General features: G+C 39.9%; 1 protein-coding gene across 1 annotated transcript in view; it reads left to right on the top strand.

Annotated features, from left to right (window-relative positions):
- The first annotated feature begins 1,011 nt into the window (after positions 1–1,011).
- The window catches only part of FRS2 (fibroblast growth factor receptor substrate 2), a 49,410-nt gene continuing 23,589 nt past the window's right edge, over positions 1,012–26,832 (top strand). The window contains exon 1 of the mRNA XM_014056102.2: positions 1,012–1,153. The gene's annotated coding sequence lies outside the window, so the exon portion shown is untranslated. The remainder of the gene's footprint in view (positions 1,154–26,832) is intronic.

Below are 26,832 nucleotides of genomic sequence, written 5' to 3'. Positions count from 1 at the left end.
TTCTAGACTGATTGAGACACTGGATTTTTAGGTTCGGTTTTTTTTTCTTTTTTGTTGTCTTTTGAGTCAGTGTTATTACTATATTTTTATTCTTACTTTTAATAGGAAATGAATATACTTCATGCCCTGCCCTGCCTATTTTCTCTAAAACAAGCGCCTTGTGAGATGGATTGGACTGAGCAAAAGTTACCGACCCAAAGTTACCTTGTATTTTTCCTCCTAAAGAAGGCTTAGAACTCAATCTTTCACCACACTAAACTAGCTCTCTTTTCAGTTTATGGTTTTGTAGTTTAACTGCACTCATAGTTATGCTCCGTGATGGCAGATGTAGAAATCTCTTAAATAAATGATATATAGTAGTTTAACCAGATTGTATTTAACAATTCCAGATATTAAATCTGTGAGTACACTTTATACATAAAAATGAATATTAAATAATAAAAAACATGTCTGACTATAGAGACATTATCCATCAATAATTTAGTAAACCTCATGAACAAGCTAAACAGAGCTTTTTTACTAGTCATTTGCTTTAGGATTGACGGCAAGAGAATGGCATGTGGTCATTGAAATAACTAAGATAATATGTTTAATTGAACAGCACTTAAAAACTTCTGTTTAGCGGGATGTTATTTACTCCCAGGAAAAAGTCTTGATGGGATTACAGGCAAAATGCCTCTGTTCATTTGGAAGCAAATTATTTTGGTAGGAGATGAATTAGCCAATAATACTCTCGCCGGGCTATCAATCCTGGACCACCAAAGGATGGTCCGGATTTTGTAATCCAGGATTGATAGGGGTTAATTTCAATCCAGAATTGAAAGGGGTTAATTTCCTTCCTCCGCCCCGCTTTTCGCGCCGTGATTCCCAAACCCTCCGTAGCGACAGCCAAAGGCGCGCCTTCCCCACTCCCACCGGCAAAGACGGAGAAGCCGCGATTAGGGAGACCGGCCGACCACGCCCACTTTCTCCCTTCTTTGGCCCGGAAGGAGTCGCCTGTTTGGCCTCGGAAGTTGTCTTGGGCAGGGTCCGGCCCCGAGCGAGGCCTGGCTGTTACTCTCGGGACTGGAATTCCGGCTAATCCAGGCAGGGGTGGACCCCGGTCGGCTGCCTCTTAGCCACCTGTAGGGCAGTCGGCCTCATGAAGAAGAAGGTGAGGGCGGAATCTTTCTCGGCGGCCGCTTCGGCTGCTTCTTTCCCGGTTCCCCGCCACGTCCGGGCGCTTCGCTGATTTAGCCTTTTTCGGGTCTGAGGTGGTTTTGTCGATTTGACTTTGAAAGAGGAAGGGGGAGAAGTTGGCTGCGGGCGCCGTTCCCTTCTTCTGCGCGCGGGAGGAAGGCTGCGGCGAAGGGAAGGAGGCGCCCCTTTCCCGCCTGTCCCCGGAGAAGTGGAGTCCCGGCGAAGGCTGCGGTCCGAGGCGGGTGGGTGGCTGTGGGCACTGGTGGCCTGACAAGGCTCGAAGGGGAGCGGGCGACAGCGGGGACGGCAGGCGGGAGAGTCGGCGTTGCGCGCTTGGGTTCTTTTTACAAATGTCTAAGCGCTCTTGGCGGGTGTCGGCGAGAACTAAGGTCGGTGAAGGTCTGCTCCGTGGCGGCTTGAGAGATGCGCTAACTTGAGATGCGTTCGCTTTCCCCGAGTTGGTCCCTTCCAGATGCGTCTTTGTTTTGCCTTATAACTCTCCTCAGTATCTATATTATACATCCTGTTTTCTGAGATGTCTTTGGGGGAAAAAACTTACATCTCGCTAATTCAGAATTGTACTTCACACAGTAGGTAGCCTGCACATAGCTTTCTAAAAGCAATAAACATGTGTTTGTGTTGTGAGAGGAGGCCTAATCTGCCATACCTGTAGATCAGGGGTGTCAAACTCGTGGCCATCATCTCCAGCTTTCCCTTCGGGGTGGCTCCAATGGACATGATATTCAAAGATCTTGGCCGTCTTCAATCTTCAATCAGTCGCACTGATCTCACCAAACGAGTCAGTCCGGCGCCTCCTTTCTCAGAAGTGTTGCTTTTGAGCCTTCTGTGGAAGCGGGAGGGGATCATTCAGGAGCAGTTTGATGTCCGGTTGACCAACACTTGCTAGCTTGACCCAGACGAATCACATTATGGCGTAGTAGGGTATGTGGACAGAAACGCTGCTTTCCTCACCCTTATTAATAATAAACAAAATGCGGTTCTGGTAAACCGAGGCTTCAACTGGGGCTGATAAATAGATTCTGGAGTTGGCTCCCTGTCTGTGTGCTTGTTCCTTGGTTACTCTCTGTTTCAGGGTTTGAAGAGCAAGCAGATCCAGATTTTAAAAACAATCCAAATAACTTTCGGATTGATGACTGTCTATAGGCATTCTGTGCCTAGCAATTTTTTTTACATCAAACACTTTCAAGAGGTGCTTTTTAAAATTATTTAAATAGGTACAGCTTTTTAAAAATATAAGCAATTTTATTTGTATAGTATAAAACTTTAAGCATGTTTCTAGATCTCCTAGGTTCCTTGTATTTTTTCACAATAACTCAGTAATGCAGTGTTCTCTTGTGAGCCTCCAAGCTAACAAGGTATCAAATTAATCACAAATTCTAAATGTGTATAGAACTAGTAAAACATTCAGAATATTTTCTGATACATTAAAAAGTCAAAGGATTCCTTTTCAGTCAATATGATGGTCTAAATAAATTACATTTTATTTTCTGCATATTTCTTTTCAAAGATGCCAACTTAGATTGAGCAAGGTGGTTATTCCCTTGTCTCCCAGAGCTGTAAACCTGCTAGAGACCACTGTTTTGCAATCTCATTGGGAGCAGCTGTCTGGAACACTTGTGGGCAGTTGCAAAGAGCTGGCTCTTCACCTTTGCTTTTCACAGAGCTCTCTTTGGTTTGCCATTTCTTCATGCATAAATATGTTGCTTTTCAGGCTAAGATAAAATGCTTCACATTGATTAAATAAAAAAGATTAGAACCGTCCCTAAGATTTACAAATTTAAAAGAATGGGAGTTGAGGGAAAAAAGAATAGCAGAATTTTATCTGATAATATTTGAACAAAAGAACAAGCCTTCAGTAAGCCTTTATTTTCAATTTTGATTGGATTATTTTTACCTGATAAGAGGGAGTGTTACTTCCCTGGGCTTCTTCCTTTGGCAATTGGAAAAGATATGATTTGCTTTCCTTCAGGTGTGCAGCTACAAGGCAAGTGGCAATTTAATGTGAATAGAGATGTTCTTATGATTACATAGTACATTCAACAAACCAAGTTAACGCAGGTTGGCTAATTTTGTTTCACTTTTTAATCCAGTACTTCTTGTATCATAGTACATAATTTGGCTCACACAGGGAGACATTTTCAAACAGCGAGTTACAATTAATGGGTGGGGATTGTAAACAAATTGGGAAGGTCACTGGTTTTTTTTCAAGGTGACCAGAAGTATGCATATTTAGTGGGAACACTGGCAACACTCATTCCATGTTTTGTTCCTACTTTGCATAGTGAATCCCCCTCTTCAATTATTAGTTTTATTCATGAAGTCACACAATATCATTTATTATTAGTGGGTCACAGTACCACAAAGTCTGAGATCTCCTGCCATAGGAATAGAATACCCTAACTTTTCTTCTACTTTTCCCTTAAGCATGTTTATAATCTTATTTCACATATTCTTGGGTAAGATTTACAGTATTCAGTAATCACATAATAGATTTAAAATGTCATATGTCTGTGTGTGTGTATGTGTTGAGTTTTGAACATTTTAAAAAAGTGTCTACATTAAAAATATAAGTTTTAAGTAAAATGCCTTTTTGCAGAATAAAAATCAATAACCTTTTGCATCATATTGTTTAAAAAAGACTGCAGAATTTTTTATTAATTTTATTGAAAGACTAATAAGCAGAAGTATTTAAAAATATTTCAGTAATCTTTAATTTGCTTGATTCATGACATTAAAATGTTAAATATTAGGAATGTATACTATTTTCTTCTACAATTTTTAATAATCACACTGTAATTCCACTAAAATTATATTTATAAGAAATATTAAAAGTTGGTATACCAGTTTTAATTTTTAAAATGCATGTTATTATATTGACATTGAGTCTTTATTGATTAGCCCTTGGGCCATATCAAACTGCAAAGTTCCAGAAACAAATTATTACTAAAATGTAATAAAAGCAATTTAAAATGGAATTTGATAAAATACAATTTTAAATGTAATTGGAATAAAATATAGTCTTAAATGAAATTGGAATACAATGTAATAATTTAAGATACAGATAAAATACGATAAAATTGTATTTTGGTGTCACCCTTGCATTCTACCCCAATCAGTCTGCATATGGAGATCTCAATCAAACCATTTTGCTTAAGTACTGTGCTGGGTTAAATGTTATTTTCAGGTTCTAGCCGCACATAAGGTAAGTTGTTTTGATATGGGGATCCCAGTGGGTCATTCGTTTGGTATATAGACCAAGGTACCTGTCTCTCATCCCCTTATACAAGCAACAATCAAATAGGATGTGAGCCAGGTCTTCTACCCTGCTGCTCCGCAAATGCAGAGACACTCATTGTAGGGTATAGAATAGAATCTCCCATATCTGACCATTGTGTCAAGCTGTTTGAATCTTGCTCGTGTAAATAACTCCCTAAGATGTTTTGGAAGTTGTAACTTCATCCTTGCCCTGAACTTGATTAGGCAGAGTGGATTGCATTCAAATGAGGTTGATACAACAACATAAAACCCTATGCTCCAATTTAATGGTTTGCGGAATTTTTAAATAACCATAACAATTCTTTCCTAGTACCGCAGACCCTGTCTATATCCCAAATTATTTCTCGGGGAGGATTTTTGTCTTATACAGTTTTATTGTGTACAAGGATACTTAAATAAACACTGCCAGGAGTTTGCGGCATGTGTAATTTAGGTTATAAAAATGTTGAAATATAGATGAACAAGAAAATGTCCACTTTTCCTATACTGGGGGTGTGGGAGGACTAATGCCTCATGGTGTGTCCAATTTGCTGTAAAGGCTGAGTGGTTAAATAACTTCTGGGCAGATTTCTCAATATGGGAAAGAGCCATGGGAGCCTCCACTTTTTTGCCTCTAGTATTATTTTGCATGTCAGCTATGTGAGGTTGAAACTTACTTTCCTCCCTTTTTCTTGGGCAGTTTGAACTCCATTCCCATGCTTCTCCCTTGAGCCCCAAGAAGCGAATGCTGTTATTATCAGTGTTTGGATGATCTGGGTCCTGACTTTGGCTATTTTTGAAAGAGACTTTATTTTTCTGGATGGGTTTTGAATTTCCAGGCTCAAAAGAGGGCTGAGAAAGCTTTATGGAGCTACAGTATATGGTCTGTATATTGTGTATTCTCTTTTATCTCGTATAAAGTATAATTGCATTTGCATTCCAGTGTATAGGAATGGATGGAACTGGCAGTAGTGTGATTGTTTCTAGCTTTAAAAAAAGAAATGTTGAAGTAGGACATCTGAGTGTGCTGGGATGTAAAGTATGTACTGGAGTGATATTCCTCTTGTCATTAGTTAATAGTCACCTTCTGTATACATGGGTACTGGCAGTATTTTCAGATTAGCTGGATGGATAAAAGATGCATTAATAAAATCTTTATCCCTTTTTAAATAAAATATGTTGATGTAACAGAATGCAGTCCCACTCAGTATGTTGTGTAAATGTGACCCTAATGCTCCTAGAGAAACAATATTACTCATTCTGTGATGTCTAGTCAAACTCTGACACAATAATTATATACTTCAAGTGACTAAAGGCAATCTTCAACCTATGACCATAATGGAGCCTTTCTATTACAGTTGCAAGTGGTGAAAACCATTAAGTCAGACAGCTTTGCATAATGACTCCCACCCCTGCTCACCCTGATACCACCATTAAATGAACACACAGGATATTGAAAGCAAGCATATAGGGCACCTTGTGGATCGGGGAGGCCCTGGAAGGCCCACTATCCAGCTGGGTCCATAAAAGAGGCAGATAAGCAGCAAAAAGCAAACAAACAAAAAACCAGCTAGCATGGGGAAGAGCCCAGCTAGATTAGGGACTAGTGCCATGTTCCAATATCAGAGAAGCTTCCAAATAAGCCTCTGTGCTGGCTGATGAAGATGGCCTTGTGGGCGGGGCCTCTGTCCCTGATCAGCTGGCCATCGGAAGACTGCAAACCTTTCCTAAGCTTTGGGGAAATCAGCTGCTTGCATGCCAAAGCAGCAGTTTCAGTAAGAAGGTCTCAAAATCTTCCCTACTTACCATATTTTTGGAGTATAAGACGCACCAAGATTTGGAAGAGGTAAATTTTAAAAAAAGTTTTTGCACATTGCAGGCCTTCCAAAACCTCTGCAAGCCTTGTTTTTTGTGAAAAACAGGGCATGCAGAGAGTTTTGAGAAGCCTGCAAAGTGCTCCTGGAGGCTGGGGCTCCCACCCAAAACGAGCAAAAAATGCCCCATTTTTTGCAAAAAAACAGGGCATGCATAGCCTTTGGGAGGCTTGCAGAGTGCTCCTGAGGGCTGGGGGGGTGAACAAGCAAAAAACTGCCCGTTTTTTTGCTTGCTTTTGACCTCTTCAGCCCCCAGGAGCACTTTGCAGGCCTCCCAAACCCTCTGCACCATTTTTGTGAAGGAAGGCCAAAAACGCAGTATTCAGTGTATAAAATGCACACAGATGTTCACCCTCTTTTTTGGAGGGAAAAGGTGCATGTTATACTCCAAAAAATATGGTAACCCTCTGCCTCCCACAGACATCCACATTTCTTCAATAAAGCAGAAAAAAGCTGGGGGGGGGGAGAAATGAAATACTTGTTGATCTCCTCCCTCCCTGACCAATTGGGTATTGAAACTAACCTTTCTACCTCTATTCTAAAATCTTGATATTTTAATTTATCTCATTTTCTAAATTTACTCTATGCCTGAAAAGAGGGTAACAAAAAAAGCAAGTAAAAAAACTTTTTTCTTCAGCTTGTGTTAAGGAACTAAAGAAAAATTCAGCTCAAAAAGTTCAGCTGGGTAGAGCATATATTCACCGCAAGGGTCAAGGCAGAAGCTGGCTTCTCAGAAAGCTTCTTACTGTTAGTCTGACTGCCTTTAGGACTCACCTAGTACTTGTCTAAAGGCAGTCAGATAAACAGAAAAAGCTTTCCAAGCAGCCAGCTTCTGCCCTGACCATTTACTGCATGTGTTGGGGAAAGGTTTTGAAAAGTGCCTTCTGAAGTTGTTGCCTTTGCATGCAAGTGGCTGGCTTCTTAAAGACTAGGAAGAGTCAGGAGAAGTTTTCAATCTTCCGATGACCAGCTGATCAGGGCAGAAAACTCCAAAAGCAGCTACCATTTCTGCAAGAAATTGCCCAAGCACTGAAAATGGCAACTACTCCTAGGAGGCATAGAGAGCAGGCTCAAGTAGTCTCCTCAGAGTTGGATGAGGGTAGTAGGGTGAAGAAGCACTGCAATATCCCTGTGGTTGGTCAGAGAGGGGGAATGACCACGAGGGCGCTAAAGCTGCCTTAATTTTGAAACAGGTTTGTATATTTGAAGGAGCTGTTCTAATTTTGAATAGCTGTTAAGTGATCCATCATATCTTGAAGACTACCTTTATATAACTATTTAATATTTGTTATTTAACCTACAATGTGAGTTGCTTAGACGTAAATGGAATATAACTGGTTATATACAGCTTGCTTTTACAATTGTCTCACTTGTTTGGCAGTGTTCTCAGAATCAAGTTTGCAATTAAACATTTATCCTAAATAAGGTATTCTGTTAATTTATGTAAAGAGCTTTTGTCACCGTGGTAACTTTCCTGAGGGATATTGTAATGCAATGCATTTTAATAATACTAAAATGTTAAATTGTCATAAAGCATGCCTTTTCATGAATTACTCATGTAAACACAGTGCATTTTTGTGCATCTGTGGACAGAGTCCCTCTAATGAGCTTCTAATTAAAAACAAATACAAGACACTGCAGGTATTTTCTGAAGCAATTTTACTTTAGCAAAAGGGTGGGTTTCAGGTTGGTGAAATTTAGTGTGCCTTCTTGTACCCCTTCTTCCGGAGGCCCCGTACTGGAACGCCGCCTTCCCCTGGCCTGACCCCCTGCTCGCTCCCCCCGCCTTCTGGTCGTCGTCCTCTCGCTTGCTTGCCCCGCCCACCCACTTCCTTTGCCCACCTAGCTGAGGCTTCGAGGCTGCAAGTGGCCATCTGCCCAAACAAGGAGAAAACTATCTTACGCTGGGGAAGCAATTGGGTTGATCAGAGAAGGCAGGACAATAAGGAATCCAGGAGAAAATTATTGTAGAGATAGAGGTCATATAAGGGTTACGTAGAGGCCATTAGTAGCAAAGTGCCACGCCTCAGTAACTGTTTACCTCAAATGTCTATGAGCTCACCTAATTAGCACCACCAGGCAGTACCAGGAACCATCTAGATATGTGAGACTCTATCTCGGCTGGGATGTTCTTAGAGATTGACAAGAAGAATACGCCAATAATGATGCTGTTGCCATATACTCTTTGCTGCTTGTGAAAAACTGTATAAAAAGCAATACACTCTGTGGAGGCAGACAGATATTTTGGATACTCTACTATGACTGAGTTCTGAATCCATCAAGCTATCGCATGCTGGGGAAAGCAATTGGGTTGATCAGAGAAGGCAGGACAGAGAGGAATCCAGGAGAAAACTATCACCCAAAGATCTCCCAAAGTTCTTTCTCCAGCGTGTCATCCCTTCTTCATTCACAAATCAGGAAAGAAAACCACCAGACTCCATTTGTTGAAATCAAGTGTACTTTTACTAATTATAAATGAATAGAAGCGAAGCTAAGCTAAGTCTGATTATTTAGGCGCGAAAGCAAATAATATATTGTATAATTCATTCCCCTCCCCTTGGCATCCCGTATTCAGTCCAATCATAATTCTCCCAAATGTCAGGTGTGAGAGGGGGGGGGAGGCTGGTTCTGGATTTCTTGCCCCCAACCCCCTTTGGCTTCTTCACCCTCCCTTAACCTATGCATTGAGTACCTTTGCTCAAGATCTTCAGCCTGCTCCCTTTCCTCGGCTCTTTCACAGCTCTTGCGTTCAAACCAAGCTTCCTCGAGGAGCCTCATGGCGTGGGACAGTTTGTAATTTTCTTCCCCAGCGGCACCCCAATCCGCTGACTTTTTTTTTTTGTCTCCTTCTCGTGACTCCAGCATCCAACTCCTCCAACTCCTCTTTTTGCCCCGCACCCAAAGTCCATCAGGGACAAAAAGCAGGCTCTTCCATTCTTAGTCCAGACAGCCTTTCAGTTAAAGATGGTTCTGCCGTCGCCCCCTCAGTTTCCTCTTGGTCACTCACTTGCAAAGACATTTCTTCTTGTGAGGACACCCCCCTCGGTAGGTTGTAGCTCCGGGTGGGGTGAAAGTGAGACTTAGCTTAATTGTCAGCCCTTTTTCATTCACAAATCAGGAAAGAAAACCACCAGACTCCATTTGTTGAAATCAAGTGTACTTTTACTAATTATAAATGAATAGAAGCGAAGCTAAGCTAAGTCTGATTATTTAGGTGCGAAAGCAAATAATATATTGTATAATTCATTCCCCTCCCCTTGGCATCCCATATTCAGTCCAATCATAATTCTCCCAAATGTCAGGTGTGAGATAACGTCGAAAGGCATCACCAGGATGGAATGCTGAGCCGTTGGCCTTGGCAGGAAACACTCCTCCTCCACATGCGCGTAAGGTGGTCAGTTCAAAATCTAGAATCTTCCTCCAGCACACCAATGATTCCCCTCCCAAATACCATGCCCCCCTCCCCGTTTCAATGGCAGCCGAAGCAGCAGCAAAGCGGAGGCTGACACAGCGTGTAATAGTTTTCTCTTGGATTCCTCTCTGTCCTGCCTTCTCCGATCAACCCAATTGCTTTCTCCAGCGTGTGATAGTTTTCTCCTGGATTCCTCCTTGTCCCTTCTCTGATCAATCCAATTGCTTTCCCCAGTGTGCAATTTCAGCCCTAAATCCTTCAGCGGTCTATTTTTCGGAGTTTTTCCCCTCTCTTTCCCCCCTTTTCCCTTCATCGGAGTCACAAAAAGGTTTGCCATCGTGGGCATGGCTTGGTTGGGGGGGTGTCATGTGACTGAGTGTGCATGAGTGATGTCAAGTTGGCCATGCCCACCCCAGTCACATGGCTGCAAAGCCACTTCCACCCAGTCACATGACCGCTGAGCCACTCCCACAAAACAGGCCACATCTACAGAATAGGTTCTAAAAAAATTTGAAACCCACCACTGCTTTAGCAGTAGTTTGTTTATTTAACCTGATGGCAATTTATGATTACATCATGCTAATTATTTGGGAATATAATTTGTTGTACTTTTTATATCATATTCAAAAATGATTGATTTTTATGGACTCGTTGTTCTTGAAAAAGCCTTTTCTGATCTTATTCAGTGTGACCATCCTATTTATAGCATAAGAAATGGTAGAATGTTGCATTTTCTATGGGTGGTACACAATCAATCTCTGCTTAGCCATGAGCATGATAAAATGACTCAAGAACAATCATGTTCCCATCATATCTAAGAATGTTTGAAGGATAAAATGGTGGAATAAAGTAGACCTCATTAGAGGAGAAACAAAGTAATAGTGCATTACAAGCTGTAATGTATCAAAATATGACAATTTGGCAAATAGCCATTTTTAAATCAATGTTTCATAATATTGTGTAATAGCGGTGAACTAAATAATATGATCATAGATTTGGAGTCTAGTTTAATGAAAATAAGGACTAGGGTTGACATGATAGCAGTATTCCAATGTCTAAGCGGCTGCCACAAACAAGAGGGGGTCAATCTGTTCTTCAAAGTCCTGAATACCGGATAAGAATCAATGGAGGAAAATTAATCCAGGAGAGAGCCAACCTAGAACTAAGAAGGAATTTTCTGACAGAACAATTAATTGGTGGAACAACTTGCCTCCAGAAGTTGTGGGTACTCCTACACTGGAAGTTTTTAAGATTAGACAGCCATTTGTCTAAAATGGTATAGGGATTCCTACCTGAGCAGCGAGAAGACTTCCCAGGTCCCTGTTGTGGCCGCCAGCTGCCAGCAGAGCTGGCAGCAGACTCGGACAATGAGGAGGTTGGGGAGGAACTTGGGCCAGTTCTGGAGTCTTGTGAATGTTCAAATTGTGAATGTTGTGGTTTTGTTTTTAAAGTGTTTTCTTTGTCTAGTTTTCCCCCTTCCCTTGTCTATTGTGAGCCGCCCGGAGTCCTTCGGGAGTGGGCGGCATACAAGACAAATAAATACAAATACAAATATAAGTCTGGGGAAGGCTCTGATGGATGCTCTGCGTCCGATGCAGAGATAGAGCCAGGGCCGTCTGGCATTTTCCAGCCACCGGAGAGGCAGCAGTCTGCAGGCTGATATGAGTGAGGAGTCTGTTTGAGATGCAGGTTTGCGCAGAGCAGTTAGAAGAGGTGAGCAACGGAGGACAAGGAGTTGACTCGGAAAGCAAAGCACACGTGGATGCTGAATGGCACCTCCCTGGCTGGGGAATAAATAGAAGGAAAGGGAAGTATTTGTCATAGGAGACAACAGTTTGTATTTCTGAAGATTTTGTTCATTGTGTTTTCGTGCCATAAAGACTGCTTGCCAGAACTTAATTTGCAGGTTTTCAGTTGGGAGCTCACCGCCTTGCAATTATCACAAGTAACTGATAAGGTTTGTTACTACATTTAATTACTTTACCTGGGCTTTTCAGTGGTTGAATGCAGTTAATTCACAAGAGGTAAATAAAGTGAGTTTTTTTTCCGTGACAAGGAGTGTTTCTTGCTTCTGCTAAGGCTGGGTCAGAACAGTCCCATCCAACTCTGTTAATAATGCCTACTATCATCTTTAAGTTTTCATACCTTTCTTGGCCTTTTATGTAATAGGCAGAAATTGATCTTATATTCCTAGGGGAAGCTCAGGTAATATTGTGTTTCCCCGAAAATAAGACAGAGTCTTATTTTCTTTTGCCCCACAAAATATGGCCTTGGGCTTATTATAGGGGAGAACTTATTATTTTGTGGGGCAGGTGAGAAGCGAGGCGCACCTTTTACCTTTCCAGCTCCGTTGCGTTCCTCACCATTGTGCTCAGGAAAGCGGCTGGTAAAAAAACCCCTTCTCGCGAGTTCAATCAAGCTTCTTGAAATCGTGAGAAGGGTTTTTTTTACCAGGGGCTTCCCTGAACACAATGGTGAAGAATGTGATGGAGTAAGAGCCGCGCCTCACGGCCCAACACTGCCCACCTTGCCCCAATGGTAAAGATAACCTGTCTGGTCCCCTTCCCTGCCATCCCTGTAGCGAAGGGTGGCAGGTGGGGGGGAGGGAGGTCCATTGCATTCTCGCCCTTTCGCCCATTGAATCCCCTTATAAAAAAAGGTTTTTTTTACAAGGGGATTCAATGGCCGAAAGGGCGAGGAACACGATGGAGCTGGAAAGGTAAGAGGCACGCCTTGTGGCCCAACAACACCACCTTGCCCCGATGATAAAGGCAGCCTGCCTGGTTTCCTATCCCCGTGGCCCTTTAGTGAGGGGTGGCAGGTGGGGGGGGGGAGAAGCGAGGCATGTCTCTTACCTTTCCAGGTCCGTTGCATTCCTCGCCGTTGAACTCAAGAGGTTTTTTTTTTACAAGGGGATTCAATGAGTGAAAGGGCAAGGAACGCAATGGACCTGGAAAAGTAAGAGGCGTGCCTTGCTTCTCCCCCCCACCTGCCATCCCTCGCTAAAGGGATGGTGGGGAAGGGAACCAGACAGGTTGCCTTTACCATTGGGATGGGTGGTGTTTTTTTGCGCAAGAAGGAACAGGTGGGAGGGGGTGATCACATTGCTGGCCTGCTGCTGTTTTTGCGGTGGGCTCTTTTTGCATGGGAGAGAAGGGCGGGAGGTGGAAGCACTTTGCTTCGTCTGCCACTCTTTTTGCGGCAAGCCCTCTTTTTGCCCCGCACGCTGTACCGGTAGGTGGTACAGTGGTAATGGTGGGGACCAGTTGCGCATGCGCTTAAATAGTTGGGGCGGGCTTATTTTTGGGGGGAAGGCTTATGCCGCATGCTCTGAAAAGACCGATTGGGCTTATTAGCAGGGTATGTCTTATTTTGGGGGAAACATGGTAATAAATTTACTTTCCAGGAATGTTGCAAGATTCTAATACAGGGGTGTCAAACTTGCAACCCATGGGCTGGATGTGTCACATGCTGGCCACGCCCAACCCCAGTTTAGCGAAGAGGGAAAAAATCACAATACGTCACTTGATGATGTGACGCCACAAGTTTGACACCCCTGTTCTAATACAATGCCATTGATCCTGTAACAATTGCTCTGGGCATTGCAATCTGACCTTGGGGTGAATTTGCTGGGACCTCCACTCCTGGGAAGATTGGCAACTATCTTGAATGTTTTCCACTTGGGAAATGGTGTTCCTTACTATAGAATGATGGACTGTTTGGAAATGGTCCAGACTGATGGGGCAGCAACAATTGCTTCTCTAAAATCATTGCTGATATCTTTCCTATTTGGCATTGTGTTAACATACACTTAATGCTGGAGACCAGGAAACTCTTAAAACTTTAGCTTTTATAGAGGTAGTCACAATTGCTACTCATCAATTGATTAAGGGCATTTGATTAGCAGCACCTGGTTGCTATTTAGCCTCTTCATACCCATGGAAGCAATAAGGGTGTACATAGTTGTTCATACATGGGTTCTCCATTTGGCTTTCTTTTTTAAAAAAAAAATAAATGATGACATGGTGTAACACATAACATCAGGTGTTGTTATTTGTATAAGGTTATATTTACCTATTTTTAAGAAATGCAAACAACCAATGATTTTTAGTATGTCCTGATATGTAAAATCATTAGAACTTCAAGTTGTTAAGAAGATGTACTTTCTTTTTCATGTGAGTACTTGAGGTTTAAATTCTCCCTGAGATGAGTAGTTTTGGGTATGTAAGGGTTAAAGATCTTTTTATACCAATTTCTGCTGAATAATCTCAATATAACACTACAATCTAATGCTTTATTAGAAAAAGAATGCTTTATAAAAATAATCAGTAATTGTTTAAAAAAAATCCCATCGAGAAAAAAAGGTATTAAAGAGCATCACTTCCAGCCTACTCTTTATTAAATAGATTTACAACTTACTATTTTCATAACAGCCATTTTATTAAATACAAAATATTGCATATTATGTGAGATCCCACTAAGCATTTTAAAATTTCTAATGAGCCCCCAGCAATATACAAAATGACATCTTAATCAAAAGCTACCATATATGCATGGTCAATTAAGAACTCTAAAAGTCCATTCTAAACATATTTTCAAGTGAATGAACTTCCTGGATTCAGAAGGATTACTTGAAAGTAAACAGACATTGCACTGCATTGTTAAGGTTTACCTCTCTATAATTATTTTGCAGTACTAAATATGTTCTTTCATCTCCCATCATTCATGCACATGTATCTTTTCTCTGTTAGACTGAATATTTTATTGTTACTAGCCCAGTCTATCAAGATCGAGTGGTGAGTACATACTAGAAATTAAATTTACTTTGAGTTATATTATTTTAATTTTTTTCTACACAGGCAAATAATAGACTTTCAATTGAATGAATATTAAGAAATGTTAAGTGTATATTTTAAATAATTGTAAGATAGACAATTTTAGTTAATATAGGTTTCTAAAACAAAGGCCTTTTTCTTGCCCCAGATCTTCAACAGTACAAATAATTCTTCAAACTCCTAATTGTTAGTATAAAAATCACTATGGAATAAACTGAAAAGGAAAGGAAAACATAGGACAGAAAAGTGGAATGTTCAATAAAATGTAAATGAAAGAGTTAAGATGGAACCATTTCTCATTCCTTTCAGCAATATGAGAAAACTATATAGATAAAATCATTAAGTAAAAACTGGAGAATTTTCTGAATAAAAAACAAAAAACACACTAGAACAATGATTGGGGAGAGAGCACACTGCATAAAGAATTTGAAACAGACACCAAGATAAATTTATTCACTTAGTACAACAGACTGTCTGATGCATTAATGGTACCATTGAGCTGATTCAGCACATATGGAAGATTCTTGCCTGAATATGTAGCCTTTTGCCTACATATGCAATTTCTCTTTGTGATAAGTCCAATTAACCAGAAACATCAATTAATCAATCAATCATAGCTTCCTGTTTTATCCAAATTAGGAACATAAGGTTAGCAGTTTAGGACAAGCTGAGTGGATTTATCAGAACCATAAATAAGTCAGTGAAGAATCAGAACTTTGGCTCCTAGCATTCATGATTTAATGGGTATTATGGACACTTAATGGGATGTTTTCTATCTGAGATGTTTTCTATCACTGGAGAATCCAATGAATTTACCCTAGAGCACAAAAAGATTTAGCTGTTGGTTGGTTGAAGCTTTATTTATTATCCTTGAAAAATTATAGATAATTTCTATGAATCTGCAGTTGTTTTAATATTCTAAGCTATAATGAAGTTGATAAACATAGTTTCATAGCTCACAGGAAATGGAAATCATATCTAATATAGGATTTGTGTGGTAAAAGGAAGAAATTGCATGAACAAGCCAAAATTATTTCACATGTCGCATTATTCTGTTGGATGTGTGATCTGTATTTCTCTTATTTTTCATTTCACACTAGCAGGTCATTTCTTAATTATGCATTAATTATAGCTGTTGGCAAGCCCAGTCAGTCATCAATTCAGAAATATTTCCTTAACAACAACAACAACAACAACAACAACAACAACAACAGAATGACCAAGGACAGGCAAAAAATCAATGGGAATAGTAGCAACTTCCAACTTTCTATTAGTTTCCCCATTGAATTTCCTTGTGGGAAGCTGAATTAGTATTGGAAACCTTCCTCCACCTCCCAGCAGGCAGGTAAGTGGCTGCTGCTGGGAGGGGGGGAGGAGGAAAAGGGATTGTGCAAGTGTCCAGAAACTGTCCAAGAATGTTGAAAATGAGGACAACATGAAGCCTGCAGTACAGCAATCCACTAGCGCTGAAGTTGCCACAACTTCCCTAAATTTCATTCTCAGGAGAGAAGGGTCCCAGCATTCTGTAAGTTAGCTCATTTAGGATACCTTAGCTGACAAGGTTTTGTCCTATGATGCATCATTTTGATCAGTTAAAAGTTTCTAGACAGGAGATTTTTAATAGTATATTGTTTATATTTTTTACTATTGTGTATATTGCACCAAGCTAACCTCTGCAATCCATCCACACAATATATCTTCTATCATTGGGTAGCTAGTACAACCATGAGATATGGTCTCAAGGAATTACAGAGATTAAAACTATATATAACTCATGGACAACAGATGTATAAGATTTTGTAGGATAAGGGACTTTATTATATGAATTGATTTTGTTAGAATTTACAGAACAGCTATTCCTTTTTCAAAATCAGAGTTTTGAATGGCACAAGTTTCCTAACACTAATCAACTGATAAAACGAAAGCTCCATAGTTCAACCAAATAAATACATAAGTCTATAAGCCAGTCTCTTCCACCTCTCAGTTTTCTTACTGTGTCAGTGTTCAGAGTCTATGACATTATTTAGTTCACCACTATTACACAATGCTATGAAACCATAATTTAAAAACTGGTATTTACCGGTCATATTTTGCCTACATTACAACTTGTATGCACTATTATCATGTGTCTCCTCTAATAAGGCCTACTTTACACCATCATTTTATTCTCCAAACATTCTTAGATATGATGGGGATATGATTTTTCCTGAGTCACTTTGTCATGCTCATGGCTAAGTAGAGATTGAACCCAGAGAAAATGCAACAATTCATATATTTTCTCATTAAGTGGACAAGGAAAAAATATGATACTACAGTGATAATGATGCATATATTGTCAGAAAGGAAAAGTCCGCATATATCATGCTCCAAGAAAAGCAGTGGAAAAAATACATCAAAAACCCATAATATGATATGTCATAATAATTTCCTCTTTTTTGACAATAAATCACTATCACCATTGTTTTTATTGCTCTTTTGTTATTAATTAAAATAAATAAATAGAAAATAGAAAATGACAAATAGTCAAACTACAAAAATCAATCTAAGCCACAAATCTTCACATGAGCAATTTAGCAAATTAAATCCATGAAGAATATCAGGAAAGCCAGGGAGGTAGATTAGACAAACAAAACAAAATGGGAAGTAATTATTGTATTTTTGGCGAAGAAATCTATTGAGAAACTCTTCATGTAGTAAAAAAGGAGGTAAGCTCAACTCCAGGAATCTTTCACTTTTTGTGCAACAGAAACTTACTAGGAGTACACCCCCCTAAGTCATTTGTTTGACTTAGTATACAAAATCTTAGGTTTTTTTTTACTACTTAGGTTATATTTAGTGCAGGGTACCAAGGGTAGTATTTGTTCAAGTCAAGTTGTTTCTTGTTTGTCTAATATAGAGTTAGCTTTTCACATGACTGAGATAATCAAGGGTTTAAACAGAGAAGCTGAAAAAGACCCCTGCAGAGTTGGGAGTGGAGAGGAAAGATAATTATCTAGTTAATTTGACTGACAAAGCAAGCAATTGAATAAGGATTTAGGAATTAATGTGAGCACAATTAGTGCAATAGTGGAAATTGCTTTCAACATTTTTATATGATTCCTGTTTATAAACAGACTTGCATATAAACCGGAATCAACTATGACAAAGCTTTTTTCTTATATTATTTATGTATAAGAGGGAGGGTAAAATTGTATGGCAATAGCAAAATTTAAAAGGCAATATTGAAATTTAGCTTCATTAAAACACAGATTATTTATTTAACTTATATGGCCACCTGCCCATATATTCTTACATCTCAAACAAGTGATTCTGGGCAGGAAATAATCATAAAATCAATTAAAAATTAAATGCATCCAACAGGCAAGAAATATTATAGTCTGTAGATCTAAGCATAACTAGGAAACAGGGCCCTTCTTACATACTCTGGGCACCAAGCCTGGGCAAATAACTAGATGTTCAATGTCTTCCAACAGGCCAACAAGGTTGAGGCCATTCTAATCTTGGGTGAGAGGATTTTCCTGAGGGCAGTTACTATTGCAAAGAAGGCATGTTTTCTGTGTCTCATCAGCTAATACTCCTTGACGGATGGGACCTGGATCACGCCTATATTGCCTGACTGGATTAGATGGGTAGAAGCCACTGAGAGAAAAGATTCCCTCTGGTAATCTGATTCCAATCATGCATTCATTTTAGGGAGCTTTGACTAGGAGGGGCACAAATTTAACACGGAAGTGGCCAAAATAACAGTACAAGCTACAGCCTGTCCACTGCCTAAGATGTAATGGAATTGAACTCCTCCCAAATAATTGTGTAGCTCTATAGTCTCCACTGGCCCTGCATCAAGGCTGCAGTCCAACTCAGAGTGAGTCTGAGCAATTGTATCTTACAGATGTTCAATACATTTCTCACAGTGATTCTGAAGATGAACCCCACAATTATTCCTTCCAAGAAGGTTCTGGGTCACCTGAAACAGAGCCACTGGATAGCTATTTGAGAATGCGCTAAGGATGGAGAAATAATTATATTTCAGTACCCTTACTACCACAAGATAGATTTAATTGTGCTGTAGCTTGTTCAGTTATCTTCCCTCTTTTGTTAGTTGCCAGTGGTTGTATAGGCATCTCTTACCCTCTTTAACTCCATTAACTCCTCTGTATACTAAGGAAAGTTCTGAGATCCAAGGATGCGGAGAGGATGCTCAGGTGTGAACCAGTCCAAAATCACAATAGCTCTCCAATTTCAGGCAGGCATCAATGCTCCACCAAACCAAGTAGTAGACTCTGAACAACCCCAAGCTCCCTCTGGAACCCAGTGAATTTCATCTGGGCAAATTACTGCAGAGGAGCGTGGCACTAGAGAATCGGTATTTTACCAGGAAATGATCTCACCATGTTGGGAGAAAAAATATACCTCCCAAATTCAAAATACTATGCCACTGCTGGTCAGAAGTATGACCCACTATTATGCGTCAGGCCCTCAATGATTTGGAAGAGGCCCATGGCTATCATGGTAGCTATTAATTCTCACACTATCTCTGATCTCAGTCCAGAGAATACAACACAAAGTTCCCCAAGATCATAAGCCTGAGGGATTCTACCACAATCTAAACACGAAGTCAAGAAGCTGAGGCAGAAAGGTTGCTATACAATAGAGAGGTGGGTACAATAGCAACAATCCCAATGGATCTCTCTTAGAGCCCAACGTAACAAATAAGGTCTCATGCCCAACAATCAAGTCTCTCAACAGTCTCAGATGACTACTTCCATCCCACTTCCCCTACTCTGGGGTCTTGGCTGGTGCCACATTTAGAAACCAGATGGAGATATCTCAGAAAGGGGAACCTTTCCCTCCTCTCCCCGACAGGTTTTGGTAATACATGCCAGGTCAGCCTTCTGATACCGTATCAAGAATTATGGAAGAAGGAAGTTATGATGTAACCTTAGAGAAAGAGAGTAAAATATAAATGCACTTATATACTGTTGTCAAAAAGACTGGAAGCTGCTTCTCTTTATCTTTCTTTTAGTTTAGTTTTCTATTTTGTTACTTATTCACCATTCTTTACTTTTTTATTTTTTAATATTTGTATTGCTTTTATCTTGTTAAAATTTCATACACATACACATACACATACACATACGTAAACACACAAACACACCACACATGACATTTTAACAATAACAACAACAAGAATAATGTGGAATAATGTGGAAAAAGAAATCAAGTGTTGTCCCAATTGTAATTGGAGCCCTTGGAGTAATACCTAAAGGGCTACCTCGCTATTTGGAAATTCTAAATTTATTGGACTTGAACATTCTGACTCTACAAAAAACCACCCTACTTGGAACAGCTTATATCCCCCAACATTACCTTATCAGTTCCTAGGTCCTTTGTTAGGACTCGAGCTATTGAGCTACCAACCAGCCCCAAAGGCTGTGAATCTCACCAAAGATTAACATAATAGTAATAGTAATAATAACAACAACAACAACAACAACAACAAAGGTCATTATGTAAAAAATATGATTTACCTGTATCCAAAAAGTCATGAGAGCACAAAGTGGAAAAAGTTACCAAAAATGAGAAGGTGAAGATCTTGTGGGAGTTTCGAATACAGACGGATCGTCATTTGGAACACAACATGCCAGATATCACAGTTATAGAGGGCCGAAGCATACAGTTTATTGATATCGCTGTATCAGGAGATGTCAGAGTCGAAGAAAAAGAACTAGAAAAAATAATGAAATATTGCGACCTGGCCATCGAAACTACATGGCTATGGATGAAACATGTAACAGTGATACCCATTGTCATCCGGGCACTTGGTATCATCTCCAAGACACATAAAGAAATTGCAGCTTCCTGAAATAACACCAGCAGAACTGCAAAAAAAATCAATCCATCCACATTTCTATTGGTTCAGTTACAAAATGGGCAGGGGTACTCCCAGCGATTGACCCATCCAAGTGGCAAAAGGCAATGGGCAATTTCAAAGTCCTCAGTCTTTAACCCATTTTCTCCACCACCTCTGGGCTGATTACACATCGGGTGCATCTAGAGTCTAAAAGGGCCAGCATCTTCCCCTGGGCTCCAGTTGATGGCACTTTTAATTCTACTGGGATTGTCATGGGGCCCGATCAGGGACTCACCGAGTGGTCATCATCTGAATCATTTTCACTTTCTCCCGTGGAAGAGGAGGGTTCCTTCTCCTCCTGGCCTGGATGAAGGGCATTAGCACCTTCCATGCTTCCAGGGCAGCTTCAGAGCATCTCCCTAGCTGCCAGCCAGGTTCCTCCCCACCAGCTGGGGTCAGCATATGCACAAACAGCTCACAAAACTCCTGTGTGTACTCAACCTCAGGCCTCCCCTCCTGGGTTAAGGGTTTCATCCTGCATTTCACCTTTTGATTTAGGAGGGTATCATCAAAATGTTTCCTCAGGGCAATCATAAACTCCTTGTAATCCTTCAGCAGGGGGGAATCATTACGCAAGGGTATCATCCAGGTAGCCGCTTTGCCTCCCAAAGCCATTGTAACACTTCTCACTTTGGCAACTTCCGATGAGAAAACTTCCCCATACTCTTGCATGTAATCCCAAACTTTCAGTACCCCCCCCCCTCAGTTCTTTGGGATCTCCTCTGTAGTTCCCTCCAAGTGGACGAATCTGAGGCATTTGGTGACTTTGGGGGTTTTCCCCCCTCGGGGGAGCTCGAACTGCTGTGGCTGTGGCTGGGGGCCCTCCCTCTTGACCAGCTCTGGGAGCTGTTCCCAGGGATGTTTCAGGGCTAACCAGGTCTTCTGCTCCTCCCTCCGCCTGCTCGGCTAATCCACTCTCCCTTTCAGTGAGATTTACACGGGTGCACTGTTGTTCCCAAGCCTCCTGAAGAAGGTGTAAAGCATGGGTCATCATGAGATCCTCTCTTTCTGCTGTCTGCCAGTCATCTTCTGGTTTTTGGCTGGTTGTGACCCTTGCCATTCTCTTCTCCTGCTTGTTGCAGGGGTTAGACATTTGGGTGCTCCCCCATGGAAGCTTTTAACTCCGGGATGGGTGCGAAGTGAGATCTTGCTTAATGTCAGGCATGCCTCCTTCAACATCCAAGAAAGAAAAACCTCAACTCCATGTTAATAGAGATAAAGTATTTTTACTAGATATGAAGTGAAAGCAGCTAAAAGGAAAGCAAGATCTGAGCCAGAAAGGCGGAAACATATACATATCAAACGTTTACCCAGCACCCTCCCCCCAATTCCCCAACCCAGTGTCCAATCTGCAACTCCCTAAGATGTCATGTGGGGTGCATCTTCAAATAGCCTCATCAAGTTGGTATGTGAGACGTTTGTCCTTGACCAAGTCCAAACATCAGCCACCAGCATGCGCAGAAGATGGTGAGAACAAGACTCCTCCAGTACAATATTATTCCCTTCCCCAATACCATGCCCCCCTCCCCCGTTCCTATGGCAGCCTATAGTAAGCATTTGTAGCAAAGCAGCCATAAGCAAGTAACCAAAACAGGCTGACAGGCAGTATGTTGATTAAATATCTTTAATCTTTTTGTTTTGCAATGCAAAACAAAGTTTAAGCACTGTAGTCCTCAAGTTATGAAATTACAATGGTGCTGAATGAAGGGACTTATTACCTGCTGCCTAAACTGAGCCATTGCAGCAGCTCTATAGTCATATAATTGTTGCAATCTGGACTCTTGACAACCTGTTTGCACATGATGGGTTGCCAAGCCCTCGGCGATCATGTAATCACCAAATATGCAGAGACTTTGCAAAACTGTTGTACAAAAGCACTTTTATTAGGCACTGCTCCTAATTGACACACTGTGTTGTTGTGGCACACTCCCCCCCCCCCCCCGGCTTGCCTTAGAATGAGTCTCTGTCCCTCTACTGCTCATGTTCTTGGTTTGCTCTCTTGCCATCTTGGTTGCCCCTGGGAAGAACCCAAAAGCGTTGGGACAGCCGTGATCCAATCTTAAATTGGTCCATACTTCTGCCATTTTTAGTCTACTTCTAAGCCGGGCCACTACAACCACAACGCTGTATGTCAAATAGGAGCAGCGCCTAACAAAAGTGCTTTTGTACAACAGTACAAAAGCTTTTGCAAAGTCTGTGCATGTAATCATCATTTGCAATCTTCCTTGCTGGTTTCCTCAGAAAGTGTCAGGCCCGAAAGACCAGGTCCACAAATGAAGGTTCAATTTAACTGCTTTATTATTAAAAGACTAAGCACAGGAATCTTCAGTCAGCACTTGGTTATGGTTAGATAAGGGTCAATGGCCATCAAGAGAAGGTTGGACTTAACTAATTTATGGCTTTTTGTATATTATATAATGATTCTAGCAGACTCCTAGAATCTTTTTCGTTCTTTGCCTTGGCTCTGCCACTCCTCCTACAGAAAGTCAGTAGGAAAGTCGCTACAGGGCTTCCTCTGGTTCCTGGGGACTGGTTGAAAAAGATGTATTGAGATCCATTTTGGGATGGACCTTTCCTTTTCCAGCCAGCCTCTGAGTGGGAGGGCAAGCTTTTCTCTATTTCAGAAACATTGGATGTGCTAGAAAGTGAGCAAAAGTTAATGAATGATGAAACCATGAGACAAGTTGCCCATTTTCATTTGAAAAATTGGGTCCTTACTTACACGACACACACTGTTGCTGTACAATTTTTTTTAAAGAAACAGGGCTGGAAGGGACCTTAGAGGTCTTCTAGGCCAATACGTATACAGAACAGCCTCAATAGAGTTCAGATTATTTTGACTTGCATTCCTTATAGGTTATTGGAAGTGAAATTAAGTATGCAACTGTTACGTATTAAATAAAGCAAATAGTTAGAAATTAAAATTTGGCAATGCCAATTTTGATAAGCGAGTTAGGTACATTTCTTTTGTTTCTTTTCCAGATGATAAATGTCTGTTAAATTTTTTCCAGGTGGCATTTTCCAAATGGCAGATAGCATTTTCCACAGTCCATATTTTCCAGGTGGCATTCTGATGGCAGTACATTTTCCAGGTGGCAAAACATTTTAGTAAAATCTTCCTGAGGACTTCTATCACTTTTTAATCAGCAGAGTGCCTTTGACTCTATATCTTTGCTTACCTCAGCAATAGGCCTTCCATATACAGTAATAAATAATAGGATGATAGCAGCTTGGAGAACTGTTGATAAAAGAGATGGGTTCTACACCTGGAAGTGAATGGCCTTGCATTTTTCTTTTATGTGTGTCAGATAGGTAGAAGAGAATTATTGAGCCAGAGATACAATTCCTTGAACATTGGAAAATATTTGAAGCGTAGAACTAAAATGTACTTTTACTAGTAATTTTTTTGAGGGGGGAAGGGAAAGAATCTTAGCTTTTGGAAATTTATACACTCGAGTTATTTGAGGTGATTTGAAGGTTTCTATTAATATTTAAAAATTATTACAGTTATTACACTACATTATATTGCATTATGTTTACAATATTCTGTACTACAGATGCAAAATGAATACACAAGAATCTCTGATATATGCTGTTATATGTACTAATTAAAATGCTTCTTTTGTCTCCATTATGTCCTTAAGCTAAACCACAAGTTGTAGACACATACATATCTAAATTTTTAATGTATTCGTATTGCTAGAAAGGAAGAGTGTGTGTATAACAAAGTTGAAATACTTTCAAATTAAAAAGATTTAATCTTGAAAAAAATCTGAAAACTAGAGGCAAGCAGTACTTGAAAATTAGAGAATCTATTCTCAACCGATTGAACAAGCATTTCAATTGCCAGTTTTGGCTGACTTTAAATGGACCAGCTGCCTGTGTCAGCAGCATAGGGTTACCAGGGTAACGGTGGCTGTTCAAAGAAGAATGTAGCTGAGCGGGCAAGTTTTTGATCTGTAAGTTGAGGGAAAGAATTTGATGTGATCATCCATTAGCTTTTCTACAGTAATCACACACATTCAAGTACTAAACACTATATTAGTGGTGTGTAGTAGCCTATAATTCTGTTGCATTTGTATGAGGGTTTTAGTTACTTCATTTTTAGAAGCTAAAGAGTTTATAATAGGCAATTCTACATTTTTAGTTTTGAGGCACAGTATTGAGACACTGCTATATTCAGTATCTAACTGTAGCATTTAATTTGCAGTTGCAGGAATAAAATACGTCTCCAGCTCTGGATTTCATAATTTGCCCTCTTTCAGTAAGAAGAAACATTCAGAACTGTTTTCAGGGGAAATAATGTACCTACCCTCAGTACTGTAGATCCTTTTCTTTGTAGTGTTAATATTACTGGTTATTCATTTTACCTTTCAGGTTTTTGATTTTCTGGAACAATAATTCCAATTTGCAAAAAGGCAACATTTTCTTCTCTTCTCTACCAGGAAAAGGTAGGCAGGATTTAGACCACACATGGGCAACCTTCACATGCCCTCAGAGACTTTGAATATGCCTTGCCATGAATGCTGAAGCCCTGAATCCATCTCCAAACTATTTTGCTATTTAGAAAATTGTGAGAGGGGACTAGGATAATGCCCGGGTAATCAATATACAGGAATGACCTTTCTCTTCACAGTTCATACCAAATTTGGAAGCTGTTAATTTGTAAAGATATAGGGAATTTTTCATAACCCATTAAATTTGTTCAGCTAGTTGAAATTGATCGGAGCACATTATTGAATATGCTGTCCTATGAAACTTCTTAATCATAGTAACTTCTGCAGGAAAATCACATCCTAATGTGATATTCTCAGAAATTTTTCCAACAACAAAGTTCAAAAGTGGCAATACTCTCTGCTTCTTCACAGTCCAACTTTCACTTCCATAGACTGACATGGGGAAAACCATTGAATGAATCTGATCTTTGTAGGTATTGACACATCCTGACATTTTAATATTTTTTTCCCAGGCCTTCATTTCTATTCTAGCAAGTACTAGTGTGTGGAATATTTATTGATTGCTTCTCCCTATATTGTTCATAGTCAATTCTAAAAGGCAGGAGCTATCCATCAGTTCAGTTGCAATTAGTTTTATATTTTCATATAAATATAAATAGTTTATATTTATTATTATATAACATAATTTTATATTCAGTAGCAATTCTTTATATTTACTTTTAATTCCATATTTCACTGGGCTCCTTGACTTTCATTAACAGAATTTCTGCGTCATTTGCATTTTCAATTCTCAACACATTCTCAAAACCACATTCATTTTCCAATCTAGTTGTCTCATTCCTTTGCTGACTTGGGGTCTGTCTGTTTTGCTATCTTCTGTTCAGATTAAGGCATTTGTACCTATGTACTAAATTTACATGAGGACAATGAAATATATTGGGAAATCACATGTTATAGTAGTCCAAAGTTTGTTAAATTATTTCTGGGATCAAATATCATGGAAAAACTTTTTTTTTCATTTAATTGTGTCTGATTGATTCTCAGAGACTGCCTGGACAGGACCCTGCAGTTTTCTTGGAAAAGTGGTTTGCCATTGCTCCTTTCTAGGTTTGAGACAAAGTGTCACCCAACTGGCTTTATACCCTAGGTGGGGACTAGAATTCATGGTCCTCCAATTTCTAGCCTGATTCTTAAATCACTATACCAAATTGGCTATTTAGGATAAGTTTCTTCAAACATAAACAAATATATATATTTTCAAGCTTGTCTCCCATCCTCCCAAGAAAAATTTAAACCGTGCCTAATTTATGACAGTGATTACGTGCACGCAATATGTGAGGTCAAAGTTATATTAAACAAATCTATATTGCATAATACAAGAATCTGTGACTCATTTTTTAGGTTTGAAAAGGGAGAAATATAGCCAATTATAATGGAAGAGTGGTCAGATGATATTTTAACTAACACTAGTACTGTAGCTTGAAAATATATTTATCTAAAAGAGAAGGTAATGGTATTGGAAAACCAATCTTACCAAAGATTAGATTGCAGCTAGTTCATGGGAGGAAGACTAAATTAGCAGCAATTTGATGGTTCTGGACAGGAAGGCAGTTGGTAATTAATACCTTCAAACATAATAAACTCATAAGAAATAAATGCTTCTTTAAATATGCTGAATAAAAAGATACTTGGGAATCAAAAGATAATGGATATCATAAATTGCAAGATTCTGCATCAAAGCAGGTTATTTTTTATCAGGTATGTAAGTTGAGGATATTTTTCCTTGTTTCTGAAATTTGTTCTTGTCAAAACAAATACTGGACTGAAACAAAAAAAAGTATTATACACATATTTATGAATCTCTGAGTTTTTTTAATCATCCATTCAT

Source organism: Thamnophis sirtalis, unplaced genomic scaffold (genome assembly GCF_051295495.1).
Source record: "Thamnophis sirtalis isolate CommonGarterSnake01/CBP01778 unplaced genomic scaffold, rThaSir2_p1.2 scaffold_9, whole genome shotgun sequence".
Taxonomy (NCBI): domain Eukaryota; kingdom Metazoa; phylum Chordata; class Lepidosauria; order Squamata; family Natricidae; genus Thamnophis; species Thamnophis sirtalis.
This window is presented reverse-complemented; position numbering and strand designations above follow the sequence as displayed.